A 9,363-nucleotide genomic window follows, 5' to 3' on the forward strand; every position below is an offset into this window, starting at 1 on the left:
TGATAGACAGAAGTCATATGTCGATTTGAAGCGCAAGGACATTGAGTTCAATGTAGGGGATTTTGTTTTCCTTAAAGTCTCTCCATGGAAGAAGGTTTTTGAGATTTGGTCAAAAGGGCAAGTTAAGCCCTGGATTCATTGGTCCATATCGAGTGCTTAAAAGGGTTGGTCCTGTGGCTTACCAACTCGATTTGCCACTAGATTTAGATTGTATTCACTATGTGTTTCATGTCTCGATGTTGAGACGGTATCGATCCGATCCCTCGCATATTGTTCCAGTTGAGGAGATTGAGGTTAGACTGGATTTATCATTTGAGGAGGAACCAACTCGAATATTAGAATGTGAGACCAAAGTGCTAAGATAAAATAAAATTCCATTAGTTAAAGTACCATGGAGAGATCATGGCATCGAAGAAGCTATTTGGGAGCTGGAGGACTTAATTCGGCTTCAATATCCTCATCTCTTCGAAATAGGTAATTTCGAGGACGAAATTTCTTTAAGGGGGTAAAACTATAACATCCCGAATCTAGCTCCATAAAATTTAGAAATATATCAAAAATAGGGAATTGGCTCAATGGTTAGTCATTAAATGTGAAAACTTGAAAGTTCGTTGGAGGTCTCAAGTTCAAGTCTCAACTCTTACAAAATAAATTATTTATTTTTTGCAAATTCTTTTGTTTTTTTATATGCTGGGATCGAAGCCTAGTAAACCTAGGTATAAATACAATTTTTGATCAAAATAATCAGCCTTTTAATAACTTTTTTTCTACCTTAGCTGTCCCTAAACCCCTCTCCATTTCTTCATCTTTATTTTTTTTCTTTTCCCTTTTTTCCTCCATTGTTGCAATTGCCTACACCTCCCCTTTTACCATATTCTTCTTCTTCTTTTTGCATCAAGATTTTGCACCATCTCCTTTAATATATTGCTGCAATTTTTCCTTAATCAAATCATCCCTAAATCTGAAATTTTGAACTCCAAGATCGATCCCAAACATCCCCTAGAAAGTGCCATTGCCGTTTCTCTCAACTAGCTTGTGTAAGGTCTCTTTTCTCTTCAATTTGTTAATTAATCTTGTCCAATAAAAACCTAAATTTCTAGATTTGTAATTTAGGGGATTCTAAATTTTTTTAATGGTATTTTTCCAGATTTTAATAAGGTCTCAAACAATTTTTAAATTCAGCCCTAATTTCGGCCACCATGGGTGGTGGTGCGTATGCATATGTGTAGAATAAGGGGCTATTTTGTTTCTTGAATCCTACCCAATTAATTCCAGCTTTCATTTGATTTCTTGAATCCTCCTAATCAGCTATTAAACCCATGTCAATTAGGGAAAAACGTTCTTGATCATTTGGGCATTCGAAACTCACAAATCAGGAAGCGTAAGTGTAGTTAAGTGTAAAATTAATTATTGTTTCGACGTAGTTGTAGCGTAAATGTTATGGATTGATTAAATGAAGGAATAAAATAATTATTAGCTACTGATTTTCCAGTATATTATGGAATTTTGTGCTGACCCAAACGCCTCGAATCAACCGTAAAACTGAAGAACGATCATACGTACAGTTCGCATCGATACAAGGTAAGGAATCGAACTAGTTAAATTCGTAAAATAGTTATTAATACTAAAATTGGTTTGGAGCCATAAGTAGGTAACTGGGAGTTTTTTAAGTGGTAAATTGATTGAATTTATACTTATTTTTGGTTTAGGATCGTATAAAGGTTTATTAAGGAGAATTGGAAGATTCACTAGGGTGTTGCGATAAAGAAAAAAATAAGGTGTGGGTCCTAAACTTGTAAAATTTGTTTGTTAATGATAAATGTTATGTTATATTTGATAAATTAGCTTGCTGATTGGTTTGGCATAGTAGCCAAAATATTAGTTTTGCGAGTGGCCGAACCAAGTACATTTCGAGCCTTAAAACACTGATGTGTTGACAAAATTGCTAGTTTGACTGTATGAATATGTAATTGAGATTGTTATGCATAATTATATTATGTGATATGAGAATGTTTGATTGAATGGTAAGAAATGTTGAGATATTAGGTTTATGCACGATTTAAATGCATGACATATTTACTATGATATATATACGTGAGGTTGCTATTAGTGCACAATGAAATTCGTTAAGTATGTGAATTGAACGATATTCATAGATACCATCTTATTAGTAACTTGAAAATTGAAACACTACTTCCTTTTTCTGAAAGTATGTGATTATTGAGGACTTGTTGAACATGTCGAATAAATGTGAAAAGTATTGAAATATGATTAAGTATGAATTTGTATGACATATTGAATGTGCATTGGGATGGGATTTTGTGGTTGACGGGGAAGTTCCGTGGAGTACCGGCAACATTTTAAGTCCGCATATATTTCTAGTCAGTGCACTGCATTTGGAGTACCCTCTACCAAAGATTTTAAGTCTGCATTTATTTATGGTCAATGCAATTGATTAAAGTACCCTCTACCAAGGATTGAAGACTTATTCGATCAGTTCAGAGGTGCAACTGTCTTGTCCAAAATTGACTTAAGTAAATATGGTATAGATACTATCGTTAGATTTTTAACTATCGTTAGGTTAGGTTCGAAACTAAGGTGCCCAATGTGGCCTTCCCGATTCGACCATAACGTCTAGGCTGGGTTTGGGGTGTTACAAACCATTACATCTTCCTTCATGAAAATTCAATTACTATCAAATAGTAATTAAGTCATTCATCACAAAGACAAATGACTCGTGGCCACGTTTACTTTTCATCTATCATGTAATGTTAATGAGAGGATATCATTTTCTCATGTCTTGGGCTATGAATTCCACTATTATGAATGATGCTATATACTGTAAAAGTCATATACCAAATGCACAAAATTTCGGTTCATTATCTATTCAAACTCAAGCTTTTACTTACATCAAAGTATACGAGTCACACATACATACTCCATCATCGACTCAAGATTAAGGTATCGCACACTATGAATGTCATAAGTGAATAAATTCATAAACTGATTTAGGATCAATTCTTCTTGGGTCCAGCCCAATGTACTGTCAGTCCAGTTAGTCATATCTATGTTTCTATATTTTGGAAGTCATTCGCTCCGACACCCAAGACAAAGCATCTCCCCAATTGGACTTGATAGATGTCATATTAGTCTTTCAATCGGTTTGCTCATTTTTATTAGAAAAATGACATGTTTAGGTTCGTCTACTAATATAAGTTGTTTTTTCGTACTACGATCTGATCACGTAATACTGCTTAGTATTAGTTAAACATTAGACTACATGTGAGCCAATATTTGCTTCTATTTTGTTTTACATGCAAAAGCTACATAAAGACATTATACAAAGGATATTAATGTAATTCATGAATAATTTTATTAACCAATTTGTTCAAAAAAATTACAGGTGTACATGGACGAAAATATTACACTTAAGGCACCAAATCCAACAATTACAAGTGATTCCATTTGACTTTTATACATGTAGTATGTTTATACAACATGAAATTTTATATTTATGCCACGTACCCTAGTTTAACTGTGATGTATGTTTGAAAATAGTTTGAGTTTCTCTAGCAAAGGATGTGACGTCTAGCATGTAGATCCAGCGATCGGGTGTGGAGTGCCACAAGATGCCTCACTTGCTTGATTTCATCTGGGTTTCCCATGCAAGTCGGACAGGATCCTAAGTCCTTCTTGTGCGAGCCTAGTTCAGATGATGGTTGAATTAGGCCCTAAAGTGTAGGAACCTCAGTCTCAGACGGAAAATTGGGTTGTCTGGGTGCCTGAATATGATGGGCCATGTTGCATAGCATTTAATATCCATTCCCAAACCATATATTTTGCAACCTAAGTCCATATTTTGCATTCTCTTTGCTAAATTCTCGAATGGGAACAACATTTGACAAACTCTCTAAGTAAAGAGTTATACCTTTTGTAGAACATTGGTAGGTAAAAATGCTCTCAAACTAATTCTTTGGGGATCGAAACCTTGTGCAATTGCATTTGAAGCCAATATCCACTATGAACTATGTATAGGAATGGCAACAAATTAAATATCTGTGTTTTTTTGGATTATTTGAGTCTAAATATGCAAATCTATCCAAATCCAAATTAAATTCATATTTTTGGATTCATATTTTTTTGGATTATCTGAATTTGAATATGCAATTAGTTTTTTTGTTATCTTAAGCTAGTAGAGAGACGTATTAGATATATATAATTAGGGCTCAAATAATTTATAATTCGTTTTTGGCTTTTTACCTATTAATTATACACTACACCAAAATAGGTTTTTAGCGGCACTTTTAGCGGCGTTTGGATAAAAAAATGCCACTATAGATATCGCATTAGCGGCGCTTTTTGAAAAACACCGCTATAGATCAAGCATTAGCAGCGCTTTTTGAAGAACTCCGCTATAGAACTAGCATTAGCGGCGTTTTTCAAAAAGTGGCGCTATAGGTCGAGCACTAGCGGCACTTTTTGAAAAACATCGCAAAAAAATTAAGCACAACGCTGTTGAGCTTTGGTGGCATTAGCGGCGCTTTTTGAAAAATGCCGCTATAGATCAAGCATTAACAGTGCTTTTTGAAAAACGCTGCAAAAAGAATTAAGCATAACGCCATTAAGCTTTGGTGGCATTAGCGGCGCTTTTAAAAAAATGCCGCTATAGATCTATAGACAGAGCATTAGCGGCGCTTTTTTGAAAAACGCCGCAAAAATTATTTCTTTAAAAAATATGGCGCGGTTTTATCCCCCATGTTTCCCCCCTAAAACCCCTATTTTTCCCCCTAAAATCGGGATGCTCAAAACACCCTTTAGGTTTTTGATTGAGCAAGCAGATTCCCAAAACAAATACTAGAAACCCTACTCCCAAATAAAAGTTTGATTGAGCTCTCTCATGGCGTTTTCTACCCGTCTCCTCTACAAATCTCGCCAGGTCTTTCATCTTCACTCCCAAAGCTAAAGGCAACGGTTTTTTTTCAGTTCCACAAACAATTAAACAATCAACTTCTTTTCTTCTCTGTTTCAATTTTTTTTGGCGTTTTGGAGGTTGAGTTTTTTTTGAGTTGAAGTTCTTGGACTCGGTAACTCTACGAGTCCGAGTCATTGCGTGCGAGTTTTGATTCTGGTGATGTTATTATCTCTACCGTCGATTACTCAGTGAGCTGTTGCAATTATCAAATAAGTTTGTTACTCGTTGTATTCGGTTTTTTGTTTTTGTGCTCACTTGAAAACTTGTGATCTCACCGTTGGTTTATTTGAAATCTCTCTCCAGATCTGAGTTTTCTCCAGTTTCAATTAACGGCATCGGTGATGTCGAGTTTTGTTCTTTCGAATCCCAGTGGTAATTTAATTACTTTTAGCTTTTCTGTTACAGTGTAGAAATTTGAGCTATTCTTGATTTCCAAATTTGATTTTTTGTTAAAAAAATATTGAGGACTTAGTTTGCTAAAGATTTGTATGAAGCTTGGTTCATATATGAATTTTGTTTTTCTTTTACGTTTTATTGCACAATTTGGACCATATAAATAAAAGGAAAGGTTTCATTGACTCATATAAAACACTTATTTAGGTTTAGCTTGAAATATAATTTTTTGTAAGTTCTTACTTTTTCTTTCCATCTTTTTTATGAAATTTGAGTTTAATGGTTTGGTGATCTCTTGTAAAAGTTCATGTTTGTTTAGTAAAATTTTATCCATTGAAAGTCTGCAAAGAAGTTCTTTTTCAGATATGGTTAGTAAGAATGGAAGAACCAGGACTGACCCCATCAGATGCTGCTCAACAGCTTTTGTTTTTAGTTATATCTGTTCTATCTACTTCTTCTTTAGCAAAACTAACTACAAAAGAACCATGCAGTGAATGCGTTAATAAGTTGATTAGTTTAAGATATTTTTGGAGAAACAATTGATACGTTCATTTATTACAGGGAGAGTTTTTTTTATTTAGAATGAGAGGAGGAAAACATGTATTCTTAAGTCTTCAATTTAATATTTTTACAGTGATATGTATAACGAGTGGAAGATTGAACTGAAAGCTATGGCAGACTGAATTATTAGCATGCAGAAACAACTATTTGATGCTTTAAGTGCTAAAGGTTTTGCTTAATCCTTTTTTCTAATGGCATATGCATTTATGTTCCCCTTTTTTTGTTAACCAGTAGGTTTGAGCTGTAAGTTTGATAGGTAAGAGTCAGTCAAAATATGTTGTATAAAAGAAATTTGCATATTCTTCTTGAATTTTCTATACTCTTGTATGGATCTTTGATGTACTCCATCTAGCAGAAACTAAACATGTTTCTATCTTCTTTCTTACAGGTACTCCAGGTGACTGGAGTCACATTATAAAGCAGATTGGAATGTCTACTTTCATAGGATTAATCAGGACAAGAACAAATACAACACCCCAAAATATCGTTTATGTTTTTTATGGTGAATAATTTCTGTTTGGGTTGAGGGTATACTGTTTAGACATATAGGTTGCTTAATGTGCTGAAATACCTAGGTTAATTCAAAATGTGATTATTTGTTCTTTAGCGGGTTGCTAGTTAATACTTTAAACCTTAACATATTTATTAGACCAACAAGGATATAATTGCACAAATCATACATGCTAGTATTTCTGGTGATATAGTTCTTGCAGCAGCTTACAAACATGCTAGTAATTAAAACTGTTTCTTACTTGGTTGTAAGTTCTCCTCTTCGGAATACCATCTTCAAGCATTGTAACACAAATTTCTACCATAAAACCTTATGGATATCCTATGTTGTATGCTGGTTTAATAGCAAGAAAAACCCAAGATTCCTTTGTAGCTTTAGATCGTCTATGCGTTTATCTGAAATTATGATTGTGGCTATGTTTAAATTTCAATGGTCCTTTTTGTACTTGACGTATTATGATTGTAGCTGTAGTTCGTAACACTCCCTAATTATTCATCTCTTTTGCATATAAGCTCATCATTCCATGCTTGTTTTCCATATAATATTTTATGGTTTTATAGTCGAACCTCTGATTTTGCCCTTTTCGACAGAGGGGAAACTTTAGGTGCAGTACAAGTTCAATAGGAGTGCAATCCCAACTTGGTATCCATATATTCCACTTGAGAATATGTACTCATTATTTATCCATTTTTCCCTTTTTGATCAGATTTAAAGCTAATATTGAAAGGAATCATTTAATTTAATTCATCTATATTAATATTGCCCAAGTTGAAAAATGAAATATCATTTTTCCCTTCTAATTTAGATGCTAATCACAGACAGCATGCGAAAGTGAGTTTTTATTGCATAACCTTCATTTTCAATTTTTTTAAATTTTTTTATTGCATAACCTCTCTCTCCCCCATTCTCAGTTTCTATTAATCTTTTTAAAAAAAATTTCTGTGAGTTCACTCAAGAAAGGTTAGTAAAATTTTGTTGAAAACGTACAGAGAAGCTTCCAAACTTTTGAAAGTCGAAGTTACCGATTGCTCCCAAGAACTAACCAAGGTAACCTGGAATTTCTCTTTCATTTTGTAAAAATAAAGTATTATTACTCTGAATTTAGAAATGTCAATTTTTTAGAGCTGAAAATGATTTATATTTTTCAAAATTTTGCTAATTATAGTTGCTGCGAAATTTAATTTGCCTTAAATTAAAAATACAGATGATTTAATTTCGTCAATCATGCATCTCATGTTGATTACTGTTTATTGAATTCAAGCACATGTTCATCTTTTACCCCAAATTCTTGAATGAAAATAAGTTAAAAAGGTTGCATTTGGAATTTATATTTCGAAAGATGGATTTAGATTTTAATCACAGTAGTTATTAGGTAATTAAACACATTAGATGTAGTATTTATGATTATTTTTAAATTCATTGATTTGTTTGATGCTTATATATTGGTGAATTTGAAATTCATACCCATCTTTCAAATATATAATTACAATGAATATGAACTAATTTATGTATTTTCATTCTCAAAGTTAATATAACAAATGACATCTAAGTTCAAATTGTCAAGCTCATGTTTTCCAAACAGATCAATAAAGTTTAACATTATTGATTTGAAAAAATATAGTTGAGGACTAGAAAATGCAGGAGAAAAAACAATTTTGTGATATTCCTTATTGCACGTTAAGCTTTTCGACTCTTTGTTTCTTTTTAGGGAGTTAATTATATTCGCAATATGATTCAATCAAGTTTGGATAAGCGGCTTGCTATGTGGGAGAAGTACTGTCTTTGCCATTGTTTTACGGTTCCTGAAGGTTTTTCTTTGCCCAAAAATGTATGTTTTTGCTATGATTATGAGGAATCATTAATTGTGAACTTTCATTTATTTTCCTTTCTAGGATGACTTACTTTATTTTACTCTTATTTCCATGCAGAGCATGTAGGCACTAAATCTGCAGTTCAAATTTGAAGCCATACTCAAAAGTTTTTCTCTAAGGCTCATTGCTTTGAGTTCATTACAAGATTTCCTTGATTAAATAAATGTATTATATCTTTTTTTACCAAGATTTACTTGATTAAGAAAATACATTGTTGCTTGAGAAAGCAAATCCGCATATTGCTGAGAACATGGTGATTCTCTCTTGAATTAATTTCTCATTCTGAGCCTGCTGTAGTAGCCTTCATCTTTGCCCTTGAGGCCTTGACTATACTTGGGTTCGTGGTTGCAATAGTCAGGGATGGTACATAGCATGGCTATTATGAAGATGGAGCATTATTTTATTGGGTTTCTCGGATCCTCATCTTAGATGCCAATGTGTTTTATTCCATTGTCTTTGTTGATTTTAACTTCCCAGAGTGAAGCTTTTATTTACTTCATTTGGATGAATTTGTACAGCTATATTCCTTTGTAAGAAAACAATCGTAAGCATTTCTCTTTGGTAAGTCTTGGGTGCAAAGCGCACTCTTGCTATAGGTGATGTTTACATGTGGGATGGCAAGAAAAGTATGGATAAACCACATTGCAACTTCGGTTACACCGAGTTAAGGGAAAAAGATTCCTTAAAGAGTTTATAAGAGTTGGTCATGAGAGAATGTAACTTGTAACCAATTTTCTAATATAGAATGTAACTTGTAAATGAACTTAAGTATTCTAATGTAATTCTAATATAGAATGTAAACAATTTTCTTATGTAATTCTAATATAGAATGTAACTTGTTTTAATTTTCTTAATTTAAATTCATTAATTTTTATATTTAGCTTTAAAGTTAAAATTTTAATAGAAATTTTAATTTAATATTTTTATCCTTAAAATATATAGTTTAAAGTTTAAAAATAAAACATAATATAATATTTATGGTAGAAATAAATACTATTTAATTAAAATATTTTTTTAAGTCATGTTCTTAGCGGCGTTTGTGGGAAAAGCGCCGC

The 9,363-nt window shown here is 32.8% G+C and overlaps 1 long non-coding RNA gene across 1 annotated transcript; it reads left to right on the top strand.

Moving 5' to 3' along the window:
- Nucleotides 1-5,947: 5,947 nt before the first annotated feature.
- Nucleotides 5,948-8,265, top strand: LOC128032410 (uncharacterized). Its single transcript, XR_008188509.1, has 4 exons — nucleotides 5,948-6,094; nucleotides 6,315-7,079; nucleotides 7,427-7,484; nucleotides 8,146-8,265. It is a non-coding gene; the product is annotated as an uncharacterized LOC128032410 (long non-coding RNA).
- Nucleotides 8,266-9,363: the final 1,098 nt, after the last annotated feature.

The sequence above is a fragment of the Gossypium raimondii genome, chromosome 9, assembly GCF_025698545.1.
Source record: "Gossypium raimondii isolate GPD5lz chromosome 9, ASM2569854v1, whole genome shotgun sequence".
NCBI classification, from domain to species: domain Eukaryota; kingdom Viridiplantae; phylum Streptophyta; class Magnoliopsida; order Malvales; family Malvaceae; genus Gossypium; species Gossypium raimondii.